Below are 18,127 nucleotides of genomic sequence, written 5' to 3' on the forward strand. Positions count from 1 at the left end.
TTGTTTCCTAATATAATACAAACCAAAACCTCTTTCCATTTCTCCTATGATCCGGTTGAAGTTTTGATACCCGATCCTCATGAGTTCCTTCTTCCTTAACGATACCAGCAAGATTTACTTGATACCTTTTAACCATCTTGATTTTTTTCTCGTCATCCTTCATGCTCTGAAGCAGGGTCTTAAACTTTAACATTTATTAGATAAATGTTAACAACTTGTTAAAAATATAGAGTCCTTAATGTTATCTCCTAATTCTGGTTAAGTAAGAATGAATGGGGTCTAGGAAACTGTATTTTCAATAAGCCCTTTCCCACTGTGATCCTCTGGCCTCCACTCCCACTCAGGGGAAATACTCTGTGATCTTACCTATGCCCCTGGCCTCAGCTTGTTTTAGGATGAATCCTAATTCTATATCTCTTGGTTTATATTTTCGTTAGAGCTCTGAACTTGCATTTCCAACCAGATGTTAACCTCTCTTTCTCTAATTTCAAAGCGGATACCTTACACTTATGTAGTTGCAGAAACAAACTCATCAGCTTCCCCCCAAATCCACTTCTGCTCCCATCTTCCTTAACTTTACTAACCACCATTTTTCCAATTATGTGGGCTCTGAAACCTCAGAAAACCTCAGTCATCGTCAAGCACTTATTGACCCAAGAGAATGTTTATGATCATCCTCTCCTTGGAGTTCCCAGGTGAGGATGACACCACCTTTCACCTGATCTTGTCAGCATCCACCTGGTCTTTACTCTCCAAACGACCTGACCTGCTGCTGCCAGATTAATCTTCCTTAGGAACAGTTCCGTTTCTAGAAACCTTTGCCACCTTTTTCTTTTCAATCAAATTTAATTCAAACACTTTAACTTGCAATCAGCATCTTCCTCTGAGGCTCTGAAACTCCTGTCCTAAGGTTTCACATGTATATATCCTCCCCCCCGAGTTGCCTAGATGCAGGATGCTAATCCTTGTCAACCGAAGGTGTGGCAAGTATTTTTCCTCTGTTTTGTTGCCTGTGGATTTTTATGGTATTTTTGTGTTTGTCTGAAAGTTTGAACTTTTATACCATCAAATTTTTCCCACCTTTACTTTTTCTTAGTTTGCTTCAAGCATTTTTTTTGTTCAAGGGTTTTGCTGGTCTCTAGGATGAACTCTATCTTGTTTTATGTTACTCTTGTATCTGTCTTCTCTTAGACTGCAAATTTGTTATCTTCTTTATAGATGCAATGAACATATTAATGAACACTTACTATGAGCTATTATTATCTTTAGCCCCTCACAAATATGAATTCATTTAATCCTCATTTCAACCCTATGAGGTAGGTACTACTATTGGGCCTTTTATACAGACGTGGAAACTTATGTAACTTGTCCTAAGTCACACAACTGTCACATAACAAGGTCACACAGCTAGTAATCCTGGTGGAGCCAGGCTTAGAATCTAGAAGGTTTGACTCCAGAAACTCTGCTTGGAACCACTACCTTATACCGCCTTCTCATATGTGGAAAAATAATGAGTATTCTACAAGTACTTGTTTTGTTTTGTTTGCTTGTTTTTAATTTTTGGCGGAGTTGGGTCTTCTTTTCTGCATGCGGGCTTTCTCTAGTTGTGGCAAGCCGGGACTTCTCTTTGTTATGGTGCTTGGGCTTCTCATTGCGGTGGCTTCTCTTGTTGCAGAGCATGGGCTCTAGGCACAAGGGCTTCAGTAGTTGCAGCACGCAGGCTCAGAAGTTGTGGCTCGCAGGCTCTAGAGCACAGGCTCAGTAGTTGTGGCATACAGGCTTAGTTGCTCCGCAGCGTGTGGGATCTTCCCGGACTAGGGATCGAACCTGTGTCCCCTGCATTGGCAGGCTGATTCCTAACCACTGCACCACCAGGGAAGTCCTACAAGTACTTGTTGAATGAATGAAATTTAATATATAGGCTGAGTGGCTATTTCTGGGCTTTGCACAGTCTTTTAGAAGACCTCGTGAAAGCTTGAGTGGTCGTGAGAAATGGTTGAGCAACCATAATATGAAATGCCAAAGGACTCAGAATAAGACTCTAAGTTATGAGGCTTTTAGAGCACCAATCTTCACACACCCAGTTGGCTAAGAGGGAAATCTCGGATGATGAACAGGAGGGAGCACAAAAAATGTGGAATCCAATGCAATGGGCAGTTTTCCACATCATTATAGCAGTATTTTGTAACAATTTCTTTGGCAACTGACAGCAGGCGTTTAAATCAGCTATTTCCTCCTCAGAATTCCTCTCAAAAGAATAATAATGACCTCTGCAACTCTGAAGGAAATGTAGCCCCTACTCGGATACAATCTTATCTGGGAAATTGCCATGGTATTCGTCACAGCTGTCATTGAGTGGAGCCCATTAGAAATGTGCTGAGTGTAGATCTACAGGGTTGTAAGCTCTGAGCTCTCCCACTCCACAATCTCCCCTGGTTTCAGCAGGAAAACAAAAACCACTCAGTGTTTTGGGGACAGAGTCTCCTCAGAGTGGGCTCAGCAAGAGAGAGCCATTCATACAGCCCCAAGCCCATAGAAGTTATTCTACGGCTTGGGTTGTAGATTTATAAGGACGTTTGCAGTGATACCATTGGGAAGGGCAGAACACAGAGTTTATAGAGAAAGCCCAGATTTCTATTTCTTTAATTGGAGAGCACAAGGGGAGCTAAAGACCTAAAAACTGGGCTAGTTGTGGTAGGAGGTTGACACTGGGACGTTGGACCAGAATTCTTTTTGGTTTGTTTCAATAAAACAGTGAGCTGTTACAGCTCCTTTTCTTTTCATGCAGAGAGTGTTAGAGCTGAAAGTCTAATGCTGGATGATATATAATTTAAGAAACTGGAGCCCAGATTTCTGTCCAGTGACTGGGCAGAGGCCCACATGCAGGAGGTGGCAGGACCCAGGATGCCTGGATTTGGACCAGTGGGACTTACTAAAATTTGGTTCTGTGAGGGAATACTCCTGAAAATCTAATGTAAGTTTTCTTCATTAATAACTAAGTACCCCAAATCCAATTCCCTTTTATTTTCAAATAAATTTTGTTTTTAACCTACAGTTGCCTTTACAAAGAAACAGACATAAAAATAGTCTTCTACGCAATAGGATTTAGAAACAATTTATTTTAAAATTACAGGAGAGTTCCCTGGTGGTGTTGTGGTTAGGATTCTGGGCTTTTGCTGCCGTGGCCTTGCGTTCAATCCCTGGTTGGGGAACTGAGATCCTGCAAGCCATGCAGCGTGGTCAAAAAAAATTTTTTTTAATTAAAAAATCCAACTGGTCTTTACTCTCCAAACGACCTGACCTGCTGCTGCCAGCTTAATCTTCCTTAGGAAAAAGTCTGTTTCTGGAAAACTTTGCCACCTCTTTCTTTTCAATCAAATTTAATTCAAACACTTTAACTTGCAATCAGCATCTTCCTCTGAGGCTCTGAAAATTTTTTAAAAATAAAATAAAATTTCATTGTCCTAGAAACTAACTTACTGCACCATGCGAGTTGCTTACTCCCAGAAGGTTGTTTACCCACCTTGACTCAAAACAAAATCTTTGCCCACACACAGCACATCACAGGGTTTTCTAAACTAGAGACTCTAAAACTGGGTATCGCTTACTCTGCACAGATAACATTGCAGATGTTGTTGCTACCTCCACTCCCCTCGTGCCACCAGAAGACCATCCCTAGGTTCCTTAAGATTGTGGGCATTACCAGCATGCCCCAGAGTTTCCCTTTTGCTGTTTTTTTTTGTTTGTTTGTTTTAATTTTTATTTATTTATTTTATTTTATTTTTTATTTTTGGCTGTGTTGGGTCTCCGTTGCTGTGTGCGGGCTTTCTCTAGTTGCGGTGAGCTGGGGCTACTCTTCGTTGTGGTGTGCAGGCTTCTCATTGTCTTGGCTTCTCTTTTTGCAGAGCACGGGCTCTAGGTGCACGGACTTCAGTAGTTGTGGCACGTGGGCTCAGTAGTTGTGGCTTGCAGGCTCTAGAGCTCAGGCTCAGTAGTTGTGGAGCATGGGCTTAGTTGCACCATGGCATGTAGGATCTTCCCTGTCCAGGGCTCGAACCCATGTCCCTTGCATTGGCAGGTGGATTCTTAACCATTGTGCCACCAGGGAAGCCCCTCCCTTTTGTTTTTGTTTGGTTGGGGAAGAGGCAGTCAGCAAAGGCTGGGAGAGAGAGCTGAGGTAACTCAACAACACCATGGCAACTGTTATGTAATCTCATCAATTCTTTTATTTCTTCCCATTTGCTCACCTAACATCTCCCCTCCTCTTTCTATTACTTGCTCTCATTTTGAAAGAAGAAACCATGTTTCCGTCCCCACCCCAGCGCCTGACTGAGAACAAGATGCTCGTGGACCACACCAGTGATTGGACTTCACTCCTTTCCATCACCTCCCATTTTCCATCCTTTCTTGTTTTCTGCTCTTTTTTGACGGTCCAGCCTTCAACTTTTTGAAAGCCAGTTGTAAGAAAAACAGTGGTGAAAACAATGACTGAAATAGGGACAAAAGTTTCTTTGAACTAGTTTGTATTTTATAATATGATATTACATTATCAAATTATGTCTGTGTTTCTCAACACATTCTCTTTTGTGTAACTCGCTTATTTTTGCTCTTTGTAGGTCCATAAAATAATTTTCTCTTTGACGGTAAATGAACCAGAGCAATGGTACAACTGTTTGTGAAGCTATTCTCAAGTGCCTAGTAAAGTGCTCTAATGACAAATACCCCTAAAGAATTATTGTTGATAAATGGTAACATGACACACGAAATCAGGGTAAAAAAATAAAAGCCTTGTTAAAATTATTAGCATAGAAAGAAAACGATATACCATGTTTAACTTTTGAACTGTGTTTACCTAGCTAACATAGTTTTTATTCTCTTTCTTTGTTAAAAAAAGTATTTTGAATTTATAACCATGAATGTATCATCCATCTTTGTAATAATATTATTATTATCTTCAATATATCGTAATTAAGTATAGTTCAGTTGTACACATAATTACATCCATGTGAGGGCTTCCCTGGTGGCGCAGTGGTTGAGAGCCCGCCTGCCGATGCAGGGAACACGGGTTCGTGCCCCAGTCTGGGAGGATCCCACGTGCCGCGGAGCGGCTGGGCCCGTGAGCCATGGCCGCTGAGCCTGCGCGTCCGGAGCCTGTGCTCCGCGGCGGGAGAGGCCACAACCGTGAGAGGCCCGCGTACCGCAAAAAAAAAAAAAAAAAAAAAAATTACATCCATGTGTAACATTTTTAAAGTTTCTGTATAAATTCAAAAGTGTATTTAAATACTACCTTTTATTTTTAAATTTGTATTAGAAGAGAGCATGGCAGTATTCTAAAGTCAATGAAATTCCATCACGTATATATCAATTGAGATGGGTGCATATATATATACATATATAAACATAAACTGACTCAAAGTTTTCTCCTTAATTTTAAGCTTAATATGATTAAATTAGTTATAAAATAATCAGTTGTCTTATAATCAGATTCTACTGTTCAAACTAAAATGAAATATACCTCCCTTTATTAAAAAAAAAGTCTGGGGAACTGATTAAAGAGATGACATGGTAATTTCCATTACAAGTGCTTTTTCTGCCATCTAGTGGAAAAATGAAATCTATAAGGATTCGTAATTTACATTTTTAATTCTATTGTCTCAAATTACTTAGCAAGGGCTTATTTGAAATATCAAGAAAAGAAAACAAATAATGTGTTCTCTCCCTGGTTCTGGTTTGATCTGCAGGTGGACCAAATGGGGATAATCCTGAACATTCCCCATGTTGCCAAAGGGACTACAAACAGAATAATGCAGGGGATGCTTCGGGCTTTCTATAATAATCACAGAGGCCATCGACTCCAAACAAGGTACTAGCACCCACTGTTTTATGTAATGACAGTGATCGTCGTTCACTGTCAAAGTGATGAAAGATGCCTCTTTTCCCTACATCCTTTTTTGTTCCTGTCTCACTGCTCCAATCCTATAAACTGGAGGAGAGGGTTTAGACTAGAGAGATATTTTGTTGAGCACTGTCTAGATCAATGGCTTTCAAACTTTTTAAACTGCAACTCACACTAAGACGTGTATTTGACATTGTGACCCAGTGTATGTACATAAAACAGAAGACAAATTTCCACAGTAGTAACCTTTATATAAGTGATCACTACAATATTTCACATTCTGTTCTGCTTTATTCTATTTCACTTTTTGGTATTATTTTAAAACTTTTTAAATTGATTTCATGATCCACTAATAGTCCTGAAGATTGAAAAATCACTGGTAAGAGTTTCCTGAGAAGTCCTAAGTGTTTACCTCCTCTGCTTTAAAAATAAAAACGACAAAAATTAAATGAAAAAAGATGATAGAGATTGGTTAATTAGTACAAAGACCTTTGAGATCTTCTCAAAGATATTTTATTTGGTGAATGTTCACTATGATATATCACTAACACCATCCTCTCTGTCGCCAAGAATAGAAGGCTTGGATTCATCTTCATAGCCACCTCTCTCATTGAATCAATCATCAAATTCTGTGGATTCTATCATCACAACGTGTCTCATATCTTTGTTCCTCTTTTCATCTGGTTTAGATCCTTCCTACTTCTCCCTGGATGGTCACAGAAGCTTCCACACTGCTCTCCCCATCTCCATCTTTCAACCCTCTGGTCCAACCTTCACACAGCTGCCAAGACTTTCTCTCCTCCTCACAGGTCAATGACATCATTCACTGCATCCTGTGACTAATGAAGAACACCCAAACACCTTAGGGTGGCATTCAAAACCCTCCCTGCTCAGTACTTTGTTGGCATTTAATAGTTTAGATTAGATTATTGCTCTCCCCACTAGATTGTGAGCTAGGACTATACCTTTGTCTCTCTTTGAGCATATTATATTTGCCCCAGCAGATGCTTAATATGTGTCTGTAAAAGTCACTGAACAAAAAGCAAAACAAAAGAACCAAAAAAAAGAAAGTATCAAAAAAAAGGCACTGAACAAAATTTCCTTTCTGACTTTCAGTTTTCTCTATAGTCCTGTGTACACTCTCCATTCCAGTTGCTATCTTACGAACAATTCCCTGAACTCGTTTATTAGTTAGTTTTTTTTAATTTAATTTTCTTTTTTTAATTGAAGTATAGTTGATGTAAAGTAGTATTATGTTATATGTGTACAATATAGTGATTCACAATCTTTAAAGCTTATACTCCATTTATAGTTATTATAAAATATTGGCTATAGTCCCCGTGTTGTACTATATACCTTTGTATCTTATTTTATACATAATAGTTTGTACCTTTTAACTCCCTACCGCAATATCGCCCCTCCCCCTTCCCTCTCCCCACTGGTAACCAGTAGTTTGTTCTGTATATCTGTGAGTCTACTTTTTTGTAATATTCACTAGTTGTAATTTTTAGATTCCACATATAAGTGATATCATACAGCATTTGTCTTTCTCTGTCTGACTTCTTTAATTTAGCATAATGTCCTCTAAGTCCATCCATGTTGCTTCAAATGGCAAAATTTCATTCTGTTTTATGACTGCGTATGTAGTATACCACATCTTCTTTTCTTTTTATTGATGTATAGTTGATTTACAATGTTTCAGATGTACAGCAAAGTGATTCTGTTATATATATATAACCTATTTTAGATATAGGAGTATGTAACTGTTAATCCCAAATTCCCAATTCATCCCTCCCCACTTTCCCCTTTGGTAACCATATGTTTATTTTCTATGTCTGTGAGTCTATTTCTGTTTTCTAAGTAAGTTCATTTGTATCATTTTTTTAGATTCCACATATAAGTAATATATGATATTTGCCTTTGTCTGACCTCCTTCACTTAGTATGATAATTTCTAGGTCCATCCAACTTGCTGCAAATGGCTTTATTTCATTCTTTTTTATGGCTGAGTAGTATTCCATTGTGTATATATACCACATCTTCTTTATCCATTCATCTGGCAATGGACATTTAGGCTGCTTCCATGTCTTGGCTATTGTAAATAGTGCTGCTATGAACATTAGGGTGCATGTATCTTTTCAACTTAGAGTTTTCAACTTTTCTGGATATATGGGATTTGCTGGATCATATGGTAACTCTATTTTTAGTTTTTAAGGAACCTGTATACTATTCTCCATAGTGGCTACACCAATTTACATTTCTACCAACAGTGTAGGAGGGTTTCATTTTCTCCACACCCTCTCCAGCATTTATTACTTGTAGACTTTTTGATGTTGTTTATTTTAAAGAACGTGCCTATGCTCAAGTTTTTTCCTGGCTGCCTTACTTTCTGTTTCCTGCCTGTGGAAATCCTTTTCCCCTTAAATTCCAGCTCAGATGCCATCCCTTGCAAGAAACTCCCTTGGTCCCCAGCAGACTGAATCCCCACAGTCTAATAGTAACTTCAGTATCTATTCAGTGCTTACGCTATCGTGCACAGTTTAAGATCATGTTTCTCTGTGTCTGTCTCTCTTGATTGTGACCATCTCGAGGGCAGGGAACATGCCTTGTGCATTTTTCTAGCCTTTGGGGCTATTCCAGGTGTTGAATGTATGTTAATTTACTTGAACACACTGGTTACATGTATCTTTTTAAATACATAATTATGTATTATCATCTGATAATGATGTTATCAGATGTGTAGGCCAGCCACATCTTAGATGAGCTATTTTAAGTTTTAAGTTTCAGAGCAGGTATTTGACCAAGATTTCCAGTTTGAATTATCAGTCCACACTCCAAAAACTTATTTTAGTATTTCTCAAGCACTATATCTTTCTGAAAATACTGGAAAGTAGAAAAGCTATCGACCAACAGCCCATTGGATTGCCCCTTGCCATGTTCCCATAATGATCTGTATTTTCCTCTGTCACTGGACTTCCTCCTTGTACTGCACGATCTGGTTCCATGAGATCCTTGAAGGTAGGGAGTCTCTCATTCATTTGTATACTCAGCAACGAATGTACCACCTGCACCTAGCAGATGGTCAATAAATGTTTGTCGAATGAGAGAACGAGAGACACAGAGAATTATAATGGATAAAAAAGAAGTATTAGATATTATGTCCATCTTCAAGGAGATTATGCACCAGTTAGGAAAGTAATTACCTAAATATGCTGACCATCATGTCCTACACTTAATAGACATTCAGTCCATTTTAATGAATTACTATTAATGAAATGAGAGCCAATTTCTATGTGCGGGAAAAATGCTAAACACTCATCAAGAAGTGCAAGTGCTGTCTCTGTCCTCTAGGAGAGCACGATCAAGTGTGAGATAATAAAAAATGTTCACAACACATTACTCAGCAGGTTGGTTTCCTGCCAAATGTGTTTTGGAGATATCACTGTAAGCTGTAATGGTTAGATAAGACTTCCCAAAGGAAGAAGATCTTTGTCAAGAACTGTGGAAAGTTTGAGATTTTACGCTATTTACAAGCTGAAAAGTTAGTCTGTCGCATTTTCATAGATGCTGGCAGAGGCCACAAAACTCCTGGCTCCAAAGCAACAGACTCTATTGCTCCGAGAACAGCAGGTAGCAGGAGCTTTGTGTCCACATTGGTCCCCTTTGTCCTCCACAGCCCACGGGGGCAATAAAGGAGGATGTAGCACACTCTGTGGGTTTGCATCACAGCTGAGGGACACTGAGCTAAGGAAACCCCAATCCTCTGAAGAGGCGGCTAGCAAACCTGTCCAATCTTTGTCCTGGAGGGAGACATTATCCTTATTATCCTGGTCAGACAACAAATCTGTTCTCTCCCAAAGGGAGATCCTGTCTGCGTTCCAAGGCTTTTTGTTGTACAAACATCCTTGACGAAATGGCCCAGAACGAACGCTATCAAGGCCTTTCCTCAGAAGATAGACAGAAACACAAGAGACCCATGGAGGACGTTTTTTCAACATTTTTAACTTGGTTCTTGAAGGTCGGGTGTGATTTGATCACGTAATAGGAAGAGAACGAGTATTCTAGGAGAAAGAATTTTGTGTGCACATATTTATTTGATGATAGACCTCTCCAAGCCTCAGTTTCTTTACCTCTGTGATTGAAATAATACCTACTTCACAATGTTGCTGTGAAAAATGACATAAGGCAATGTATGTATGGCATCCAGCCTGGTTTTTGACACATAGGAGGTGCCAAACTGTTAGTTCTTTTCCCCAGAATGTATAGATTGAGACTCTGTAGACTGTCCTGAGATTAAGAAAGGGAGAAAGAAAAGGCCTTTAGCAGTAAATTTGCAAAAATTTTTATTGAGCATCTACTATGTTTCAGGCACCAGGCTAGACACAGTGTCTGTCCTCTTTTTTTTTTTTTTTAAAGAATGTTTTCTGCTGTTGTAGGATGTGGTATTTTTTTATTTAATTTATTATTATTATTATTTTAAATTTATTTATTTTTATTTATTTTTGGCCGTATTGGCTCTTCGTTGTTGTGTGCAGCCTTTCTCTAGTTGTGGTGAGCGGGGGCTACTCTTCATTGCGTTGCGTGGGCTTCTCATTGCAGTGGCTTCTCTTGTTGAGGAGCACGGGCTCTAGGTGCGTGGGCTTCAGTCATTGTGGCTCGTGGGCTCAGTAGTTGTGGCACACGGGATTAGTTGCTCCACGGCATGTGGGTCTTCCCAGAGGGCTCGAACCCGTGTCCCCTGCATTGGCAGCCAGATTCTTAATCACTGCACCACCAGGGAGGCCCCCATGCCTGTCCTCTTAAAGCTTACATTCTGCTTCATGGGGAAACTAGAGGAGAACAGAATTATATTTCTTCCAACAACTAAACTTGTTGAAGGTATACTTTCAACAAGGTTTTATGGCAATGCAATCTGACCAGGAAGCCAGAGAATTATTGAGACAGAGATGGAGCATAAAACCTAAAACAAGGACAGAGAAATGTCAGAGTTCAGTGACAGCATACACCAGTCAACAATGGCTTTTCAGGATTATGTTGAAAGAAGGATGCTAATAATCACAGAAGGAAGATTTCATGTGAACTTTATCAACAACTACGTATGATTGTTAAATCATTAATTTGATAAATATTTATTGAACATTCACTCCCTGTTACGTTTTGTAATAGGTGCTAGAATTCCAGGACCAAGAGTAGCAATTCCACTGAGGGTGAGATGGCCCCCAGGAAACAAGGGATTAATTTTTCACAAGCTGGTATCAATGTTCATCTACATATGGATGGAGAGAGAAGTGTGAGAATCTTGGAGATACTATGATAACGTATTTAATGCAAGGATGATTAGATGATTGAATCATTGGACAATCTTAAATTAGAACTTGAATTAGGAGAAAAGGGAGCTGTTAACATTTCTGTCTTTATCTATGGAAAGGGCAAAAAATTATTTGTCATATCTAGACCATATTTATGCCTGAAATATTTAATAGTAATAAAACAATAACTTTTGAGAGAAAAAAGAGTGTTATAAAGACCATCCCTATTTGGGGGTGGAATGGGTCTTGATAATTTAACCACTATGTTAAGCCTGCTTGATGCATTAGAATAGTATATGAAAAATCATCTCCAGTTGGTTTTTCTGGAAGAATAATGTTAACAGTACTTTTTTCCTATCTTGCTTCCAGTGCAATGCAGACTAGGTTTCAGTTATTTGTCAAGAAGCTACCCAAGGGGCTAAATTGTGAGAAATGGCACATGATGTTTGACAGCTGAGTGATGGGGGCTAACTAGGAGAAATGAATTACATTTGAAATGAGAAGCTGAGGACAAGGCTATGCAAGCAAAGCCAGAGGGAGCAGCGCTCCATCCTTAGCTTCTGTTACTCATGGATCATGAGGTGGGTTTCAGCTGATGCTGAGCTGGTCTTCCACTGGATGGCTTCAGGTAGCGTTGTGTCCAGCAGTCAAATGATTCGAAAGACCTTGAAAACTCTCCACCCTCCAATCTCATCCCCTCCCCTACTACCCTGTGCTTCTAGCTGGCTGCATTCCTTCAAGTTGAATGGTTCTTCTAGGACTTGGCTTTCCCCAGAAAGGGGTGATGCATTATCAGTAAATCCTCGTTTGGATTCCTTTGCTCTGATCTGACTTTGTGAGGAAAAACAAGAAATCTTGGCACAAAATGCTGAAAGGGAGAACAGAAGGGAGCTGAGAAATCCCAGGTGTGAAAGCATCTTCTCTCTTCCACATGTCAGTTTCCCTAGGGGCTCCCTTGTTAACCAGATTTACGGCTACATCCCAACATACATTCCAAAACCTGTCCTAACTGATGAAAGTGACAGTGCAGGAGTCATAATAATCCATCACAACGGCTCTCTTCCTTTCTAAGTCATGCTAGTGACTTGCTACCTTGAAAGGTCAAGTCCACACCAGTTTTTCCTAAGACCACAGGGCTCCCAAGGTCTTTGTGCAGTAGCATTTCAATGTAAGAACAGCTCAGGATACAGAGTGCCATTTCTGTGAAATTGAAGCACTTCTGTCTTTGTTCCACACAAAATGCTTTTGTGTCTTTCCTTCTCTCTGAACTTGGCCCTTTACATTTCTATTAGGTAAAGATGGGTAAAAGCAGGAACGGTGTTTATCCAGGGCTAAAATGAAACCTTGCAGATCTCTTTCTCCCAGGCTACCCCTTCTCTCCCCCAATTTTCTATTAGTAGATTTCCAAGGAAGCTCCTGTTTAGCCAGCTATTTTCTCCTATTTTACATGATGATTTTCAGTGTTCAACAGGAACAAAGATCACTGATATTCCCACTGGGCTTATCAGAAGCAACTGAACAACAAGCTCTTTTATGTTGAAAATAGAGATTTAAACATTATTCATAATCCTTACTTCTCCCAACACACGCTCATCCTCATGGGCTCCTTTCACTAATTAGCTATGCAAGTCTTTACATTAAAATTTAGCTACATATTAATCTTTTAGTTTTATTGCTAGGATGTCTTGATTTTCCTTGCTATACAAACACAGTATATGCTTACATTTAAAAACGTTTTGTCTATATTTCCAAAAAGAGTATATAAAAGCAGGAGCTTATGAAAACATCAGGTCTGATTCCACTGGTGAGAAAAGATTGTATTTTGAATTTGTGTAATCAGAACCACTGAACCACTCTGTAATACGGAGGAACAAATCTGACTCCATATTAGATCCATTTCTTCTACTTTAACCTTTGTATTCTATTGCTTTTTTTTTTTCTTTTTGCGGTACGCGGGCCTCTCATTGTTGTGGCCTCTCCCATTGCGGAGCACAGGCTCCGGATGCGCAGGCTCAGCAGCCACGGCTCACGGGCGCAGCTGCTCTGCGACATGTGGGATCCTCCGGGACTGGGGCACGAACCCGCGTCCCCTGCCTCGGCAGGAGAACTCTCAACCACTGCACCACCAGGGAAGCCCTGCAATCTATTGCTTTTGACTCGAGTTATGAATGGTGCCTGTAGCCTGAAATATACAGGATAGCCCATTTTCAAGGTTCTGACCTTTAAGTGTATAACACTTTTCCATTCATATAGAGTTAAAAAGTTGCAGAACAGAGAATAACATGTGTCTTGTTGGAGGTTTACAGGGACATCATGACCTCAGACCAAGAAGTTTGCAACAAACAGCCACACCCCCTCCCCTTTGACTATAAAAGAAGCCTAAATTCTACCTCGTGTAAGATGGTTCTCTAGGACCTTAGTCCACCATCTTCTCAATCTGCTGACTTTTTGAATAAAGTCACTATTCCTTCCCCCAATATCTCATTTCTCGATTTATTGACCTGACGTGTGGCAAGTAGGACTCAGTAACAGCTCCTGAAATTAGGTTGCTAGATAAGTCCAATTAATGTAAAATATAAAATGAAAATTAATATTTATGAAGCCTCTACTATGTGCCAGGTGGTAAGTTATGGATTTTACATATCTCCACTTAATCTTCATAACACTGTGAACTATATATTATTATCCTCATCCTACAGATAAAGAAACTGAGGCTTGGATAGGGCATATGGAATCCATGCCTGTCTGACCCCAAAACTTGAGCTTTCTGCTATACTATATGATTAGAGCCAAAATGAATCTTGGGGATTACCTAGGGTAGTGGCTTTCCAAAATGTAGGATGGGTGTCAAAGGGGGTGGTACATGGGACAGTACATTTCAAATGCAATAAATGCCATAGTGAAGAAGTTCAGTTTTTTCAACTCTTTTCATCTTTTTGATAACTCAATTCTCTGTCTCTAAAACTTGTTCATCTTCTTTTCTATCACAGAAAGAGCCAGTCTCAGTATTACAGCTTCTGAAGACAATACCTAACTAAGATGTAAGTCTATGTTTATTTTTCATTGTAATTATTTTTATAGCTACTTTCTAGCTAGGGAAAATGATGCTGGTTTTCCTTTTTAGTAGTCATGCAAATTTTTATTTTAAAAATCAACATATTTAGATTATTTTAAGCTGGCCTATTTAAAGAAAAATGGTTATAAATAATAGTTCAGTGGTATACACACGTGGTAAAAATCATGAAGACACCCTAAGAAATCTAGACTTTGGGGGCAAGGCGTTGGAGAGTCTAGGCTAAAACTCACATGATACAATTGAAGAAATTCAGGAGGCCTAGAGAGATGTAATTAAGAGTCCATGACATAAATTTTACTGAATTGCTGAAACATGATCATTTACTTTTTTTTTTTAATTGAAGTATAGTTGATTTACAATGTTTCAGGAACAGCAAAGTGGTTCAGTTACATATATATATTTTTTCACATTCGTTTCCATTATAGGTTATTACAAGATATTGAATATAGTTCCCAGTTGGTCCTTGTTGGATCACTTACCTTTTAAAACATACAATGATCTCCCCACAAGCAGGTCAGGTTCCACTGCTGTTTTCCTGGCAGGCTTCAGACATCTTTTGACTACACATACAAACTAGAATGAGAGAAAACAAAAATTCTGTCTCCTGGAGCAGTCACATAGTTTCAGTTTTCTCCAGTGCTAAAAGGTGTGAAACTGAAGTGGGTGGTATGTTAGATTAGTTTGATAGACTGGGACTTTCAACTTAAGTCAGAAGTAGATATTTTATATTTGTTTTTATAAAATTTACATTATTTAGATATTTCAACATATAGCAATAAGCACATTCAAGTATAAGCTGTAGCTGTTACAGTAAAAAGCCCCTTTACTTGTAGGAGAGCAGGTAGACTGTCTAAAAAATTTAACATGTGACATAGTTTTCCAAAATTACCTTTTGAAAGTAAAATTATCAGAACCACCTCTTCAAAGGTTTTTTTTTTTTTTTTTTTTTTTTTTTGCGGTATGCGGGCCTCTCACAGTTGTGGCCTCTCCCGTTGCGGAGCACAGGCTCCGGACACGCAGGCTCAGCGGCCATGGCTCACGGGCCCAGCCGCTCCGCGGCATGTGGGAACTTCCCGGACCGGGGCACGAACACCGTGTTCCCTGCATCGGCAGGCGGACTCTCAACCACAGCGCCACCAGGGAAGCCCTCTTCAAAGGCTTTTGATGTAACTTTTCAAGTGTGTATCTGGCAATCTACTGCTTTCAGTAGCTAGAGGTGAAAATGTGGACTGCTTCTGATATAACATGCCTGCATTTCCATTCAGCTCCTGGGGACCCACAAGATACCCCAGTATTCTGCTCTATTCTAATGGGCAAAGAAGCATCATCACTTAAGAGGTAGACTTCCTGAGGCTGCTATTTAGGGCTGTCAGATGTACCACCTTTTTTTTTTACAACACTTAAAATACCTGGTGTATATAAGCTCAATAGTGAATTTCATAAAACAAGAGATTTTTGTTGTTGTTGTTAAAACTGGGCTCTCCAAGTACAGTACTTCTGAAGAATGAATAGTTTTAACCTGTTATTAAAATGCAATAATATAGATCCACAGAGATGTCACAAAAATTCACAAGCCCACCAACATCAGCAATAGCATTCTGGTTAGGAAAAGAACCCTGGAGAAGCTAAGCATCTATCATTAGTCTTTTGTTATATTCTCAGCTTCTGCTTCGTTTCAGCTACTACGGTTGGGAATCTGATTCCCAGTCTCTTTCAGCCCCTCCCATCTTGCCTCTTCACCCCACGAGATGGTGACATAAAGTGAGAGGCACATGATGTGTGTGAGCTCTAGAGTCGGTTCACCTGGGTTGGAATCCTGGCTCTGCCACTTTCCTGATTAAGCCATTTCTTTACCACTCTGTGCCTCAGTTTAAAGCACCAAACGATGCCTTGCATGGAACAAGTTCTCAATATGTGTTAGTTATTATTTTTCAACTGCATGGTGGATATTGTTTCTTGGGTGCCGAGTTTACCCATGCTTTCAGCTAACATATATTTATTAAGCACTTATTACATGCCAGTTCAACATGCTTGAGACACACCAATGAACAAAACCCCCCAGAATCCCTGCCCTTGTGGAGCTTCTTCAGGTAGGAGACAGACAATAGTCAGTAAATATCACAACTACTAAGTAAACTGTATTAGAGAGTGATAAATGCTACAGGAAAAAAGAATAGATTTGGGTAAGGGGACTGGGAGGTAGGCAAGGGTGAGATTTCATATATATGTTCAATATGATATTCCTAAAATGCATTTTTCCAGAAAAATTAGATTCCCTTCTTGATTTCCATTTACTGATAAATCATTGTTACCCAGGTTAAAAACTCAAGTCGCTTTAGTTTTTCTATTTTCCCCCTAATGTGCCATTAAATCTCATGCATTTTTCTTTATTGTTCCTTGAATCTACCGATTTGAACCTTAGGCCTGCGTTACCATCTCCTGTCACAGCCTAATAACCAGTCCCTGCTCCTGGTCTCATCCTGCACTGCACTTGCAAAGCAAATTGCATAACAGAGTTTACCCCATCTCTTCCTTTCTCTGATGCCTGTGAAATGAAGGTCGAACTCGTTCAGGGATGTTGATAATCTGGCTTCATCCTGTCTTTTCAGCCCTCTCCTACCTCCCCCTAAATATAACTTTCCATTTCAGCCAGAATAATCTACTTCTATGGATCCCCCCTCTGCTTACACACCACACTAGGTTCTTTTCTAACACTCTATTGCTTAGTGTTTGCTTTCTCTTTGCACAAGTGTTAGAAATTTCATTAAATATTCCATATGGAATTTTGTATAATTTGACTTATTAAAGTATCCCAGGTAACACACCCTCATGAGGGAAGTGGTGTGGACCTGATCTCAGCAAGGTGGACGTGCTGATGGAAGGGCTCAGTTTTCTGGAGAATTCACAAACATCTAAAACTGTTTTGATGCCTTTACTCAGCTTACTCAAGGACAGATTACCAGCTAACTAGTTTACTGCCAAAAATGTGCAAACAAGATCTACTTTTTCTAGACTGTTTGTCTTTTCCCCTAACATATAAATCCTGTTCTCTCCTATTATCTCAATGATTTCCCTCTGAGAGCAATTTCTGTAAAAATAACTTCATATCTGCTTTTAGAAATAGACATAGAAACATTTGTTGTTTACATTTAAAACTGTTTCAATGATTCAAGTGATTAAGTCTTTAGAAAAGCAAACCCGTCTTCTATTTTTGTTATGTAAAAAAATCCAACCGTTCATTTAATGTAGTTTGTGTAAAAACACCCTTGCCACTGGTGAATATCAAAGCACTTTTATTTTAATCTGCTTTCTTCTGTGACGTCCTAATCCACAGTGGGCTACCATCTTGATTTCTCAGTAATACCGTCCACTTGAGACTCTTCAGGCTGCTTGCATGTAAGTGATTCAACCGATTTCTATTTTATATAGGTTTCAATACTAGTGAAATACACATTTCTGCCACATAAAATGCAGACTTTCCCAAAGATTCTTTTTAATTTAAACGGTAACCTTCAATTGTGCCAGTCTTCAAAACTACAGGGAGCATGTACCTCGAAAATAAGAAATCTATTATTTCAGAACTATCACCAGCCAAAGTTATTCTTATTTCAGATTCAGGTTTCCCAAGTGGCTGGCTGGTCTCTGGGCTATTTTTAGCTGAGTTGTTAAGTAGGACTAAACACAGGGTGCTTCTTCACCAACATGGGGTAAGGCAGCCATCAAGGCTGTGTTACAAGAAAAGCCTATTTCATCTTCCCAATTTGTTTAGCTTTTGCTTACTATCCCGGGTAGACCGACTACAATGGTTTGTTGATAATAGGCACTTTATAAATATTTGTTCCTTTAT

The sequence above is a fragment of the Neophocaena asiaeorientalis genome, unplaced genomic scaffold (assembly GCF_003031525.2).
Source record: "Neophocaena asiaeorientalis asiaeorientalis breed wild unplaced genomic scaffold, Neophocaena_asiaeorientalis_V1.1 scaffold212, whole genome shotgun sequence".
NCBI lineage: Eukaryota > Metazoa > Chordata > Mammalia > Artiodactyla > Phocoenidae > Neophocaena > Neophocaena asiaeorientalis.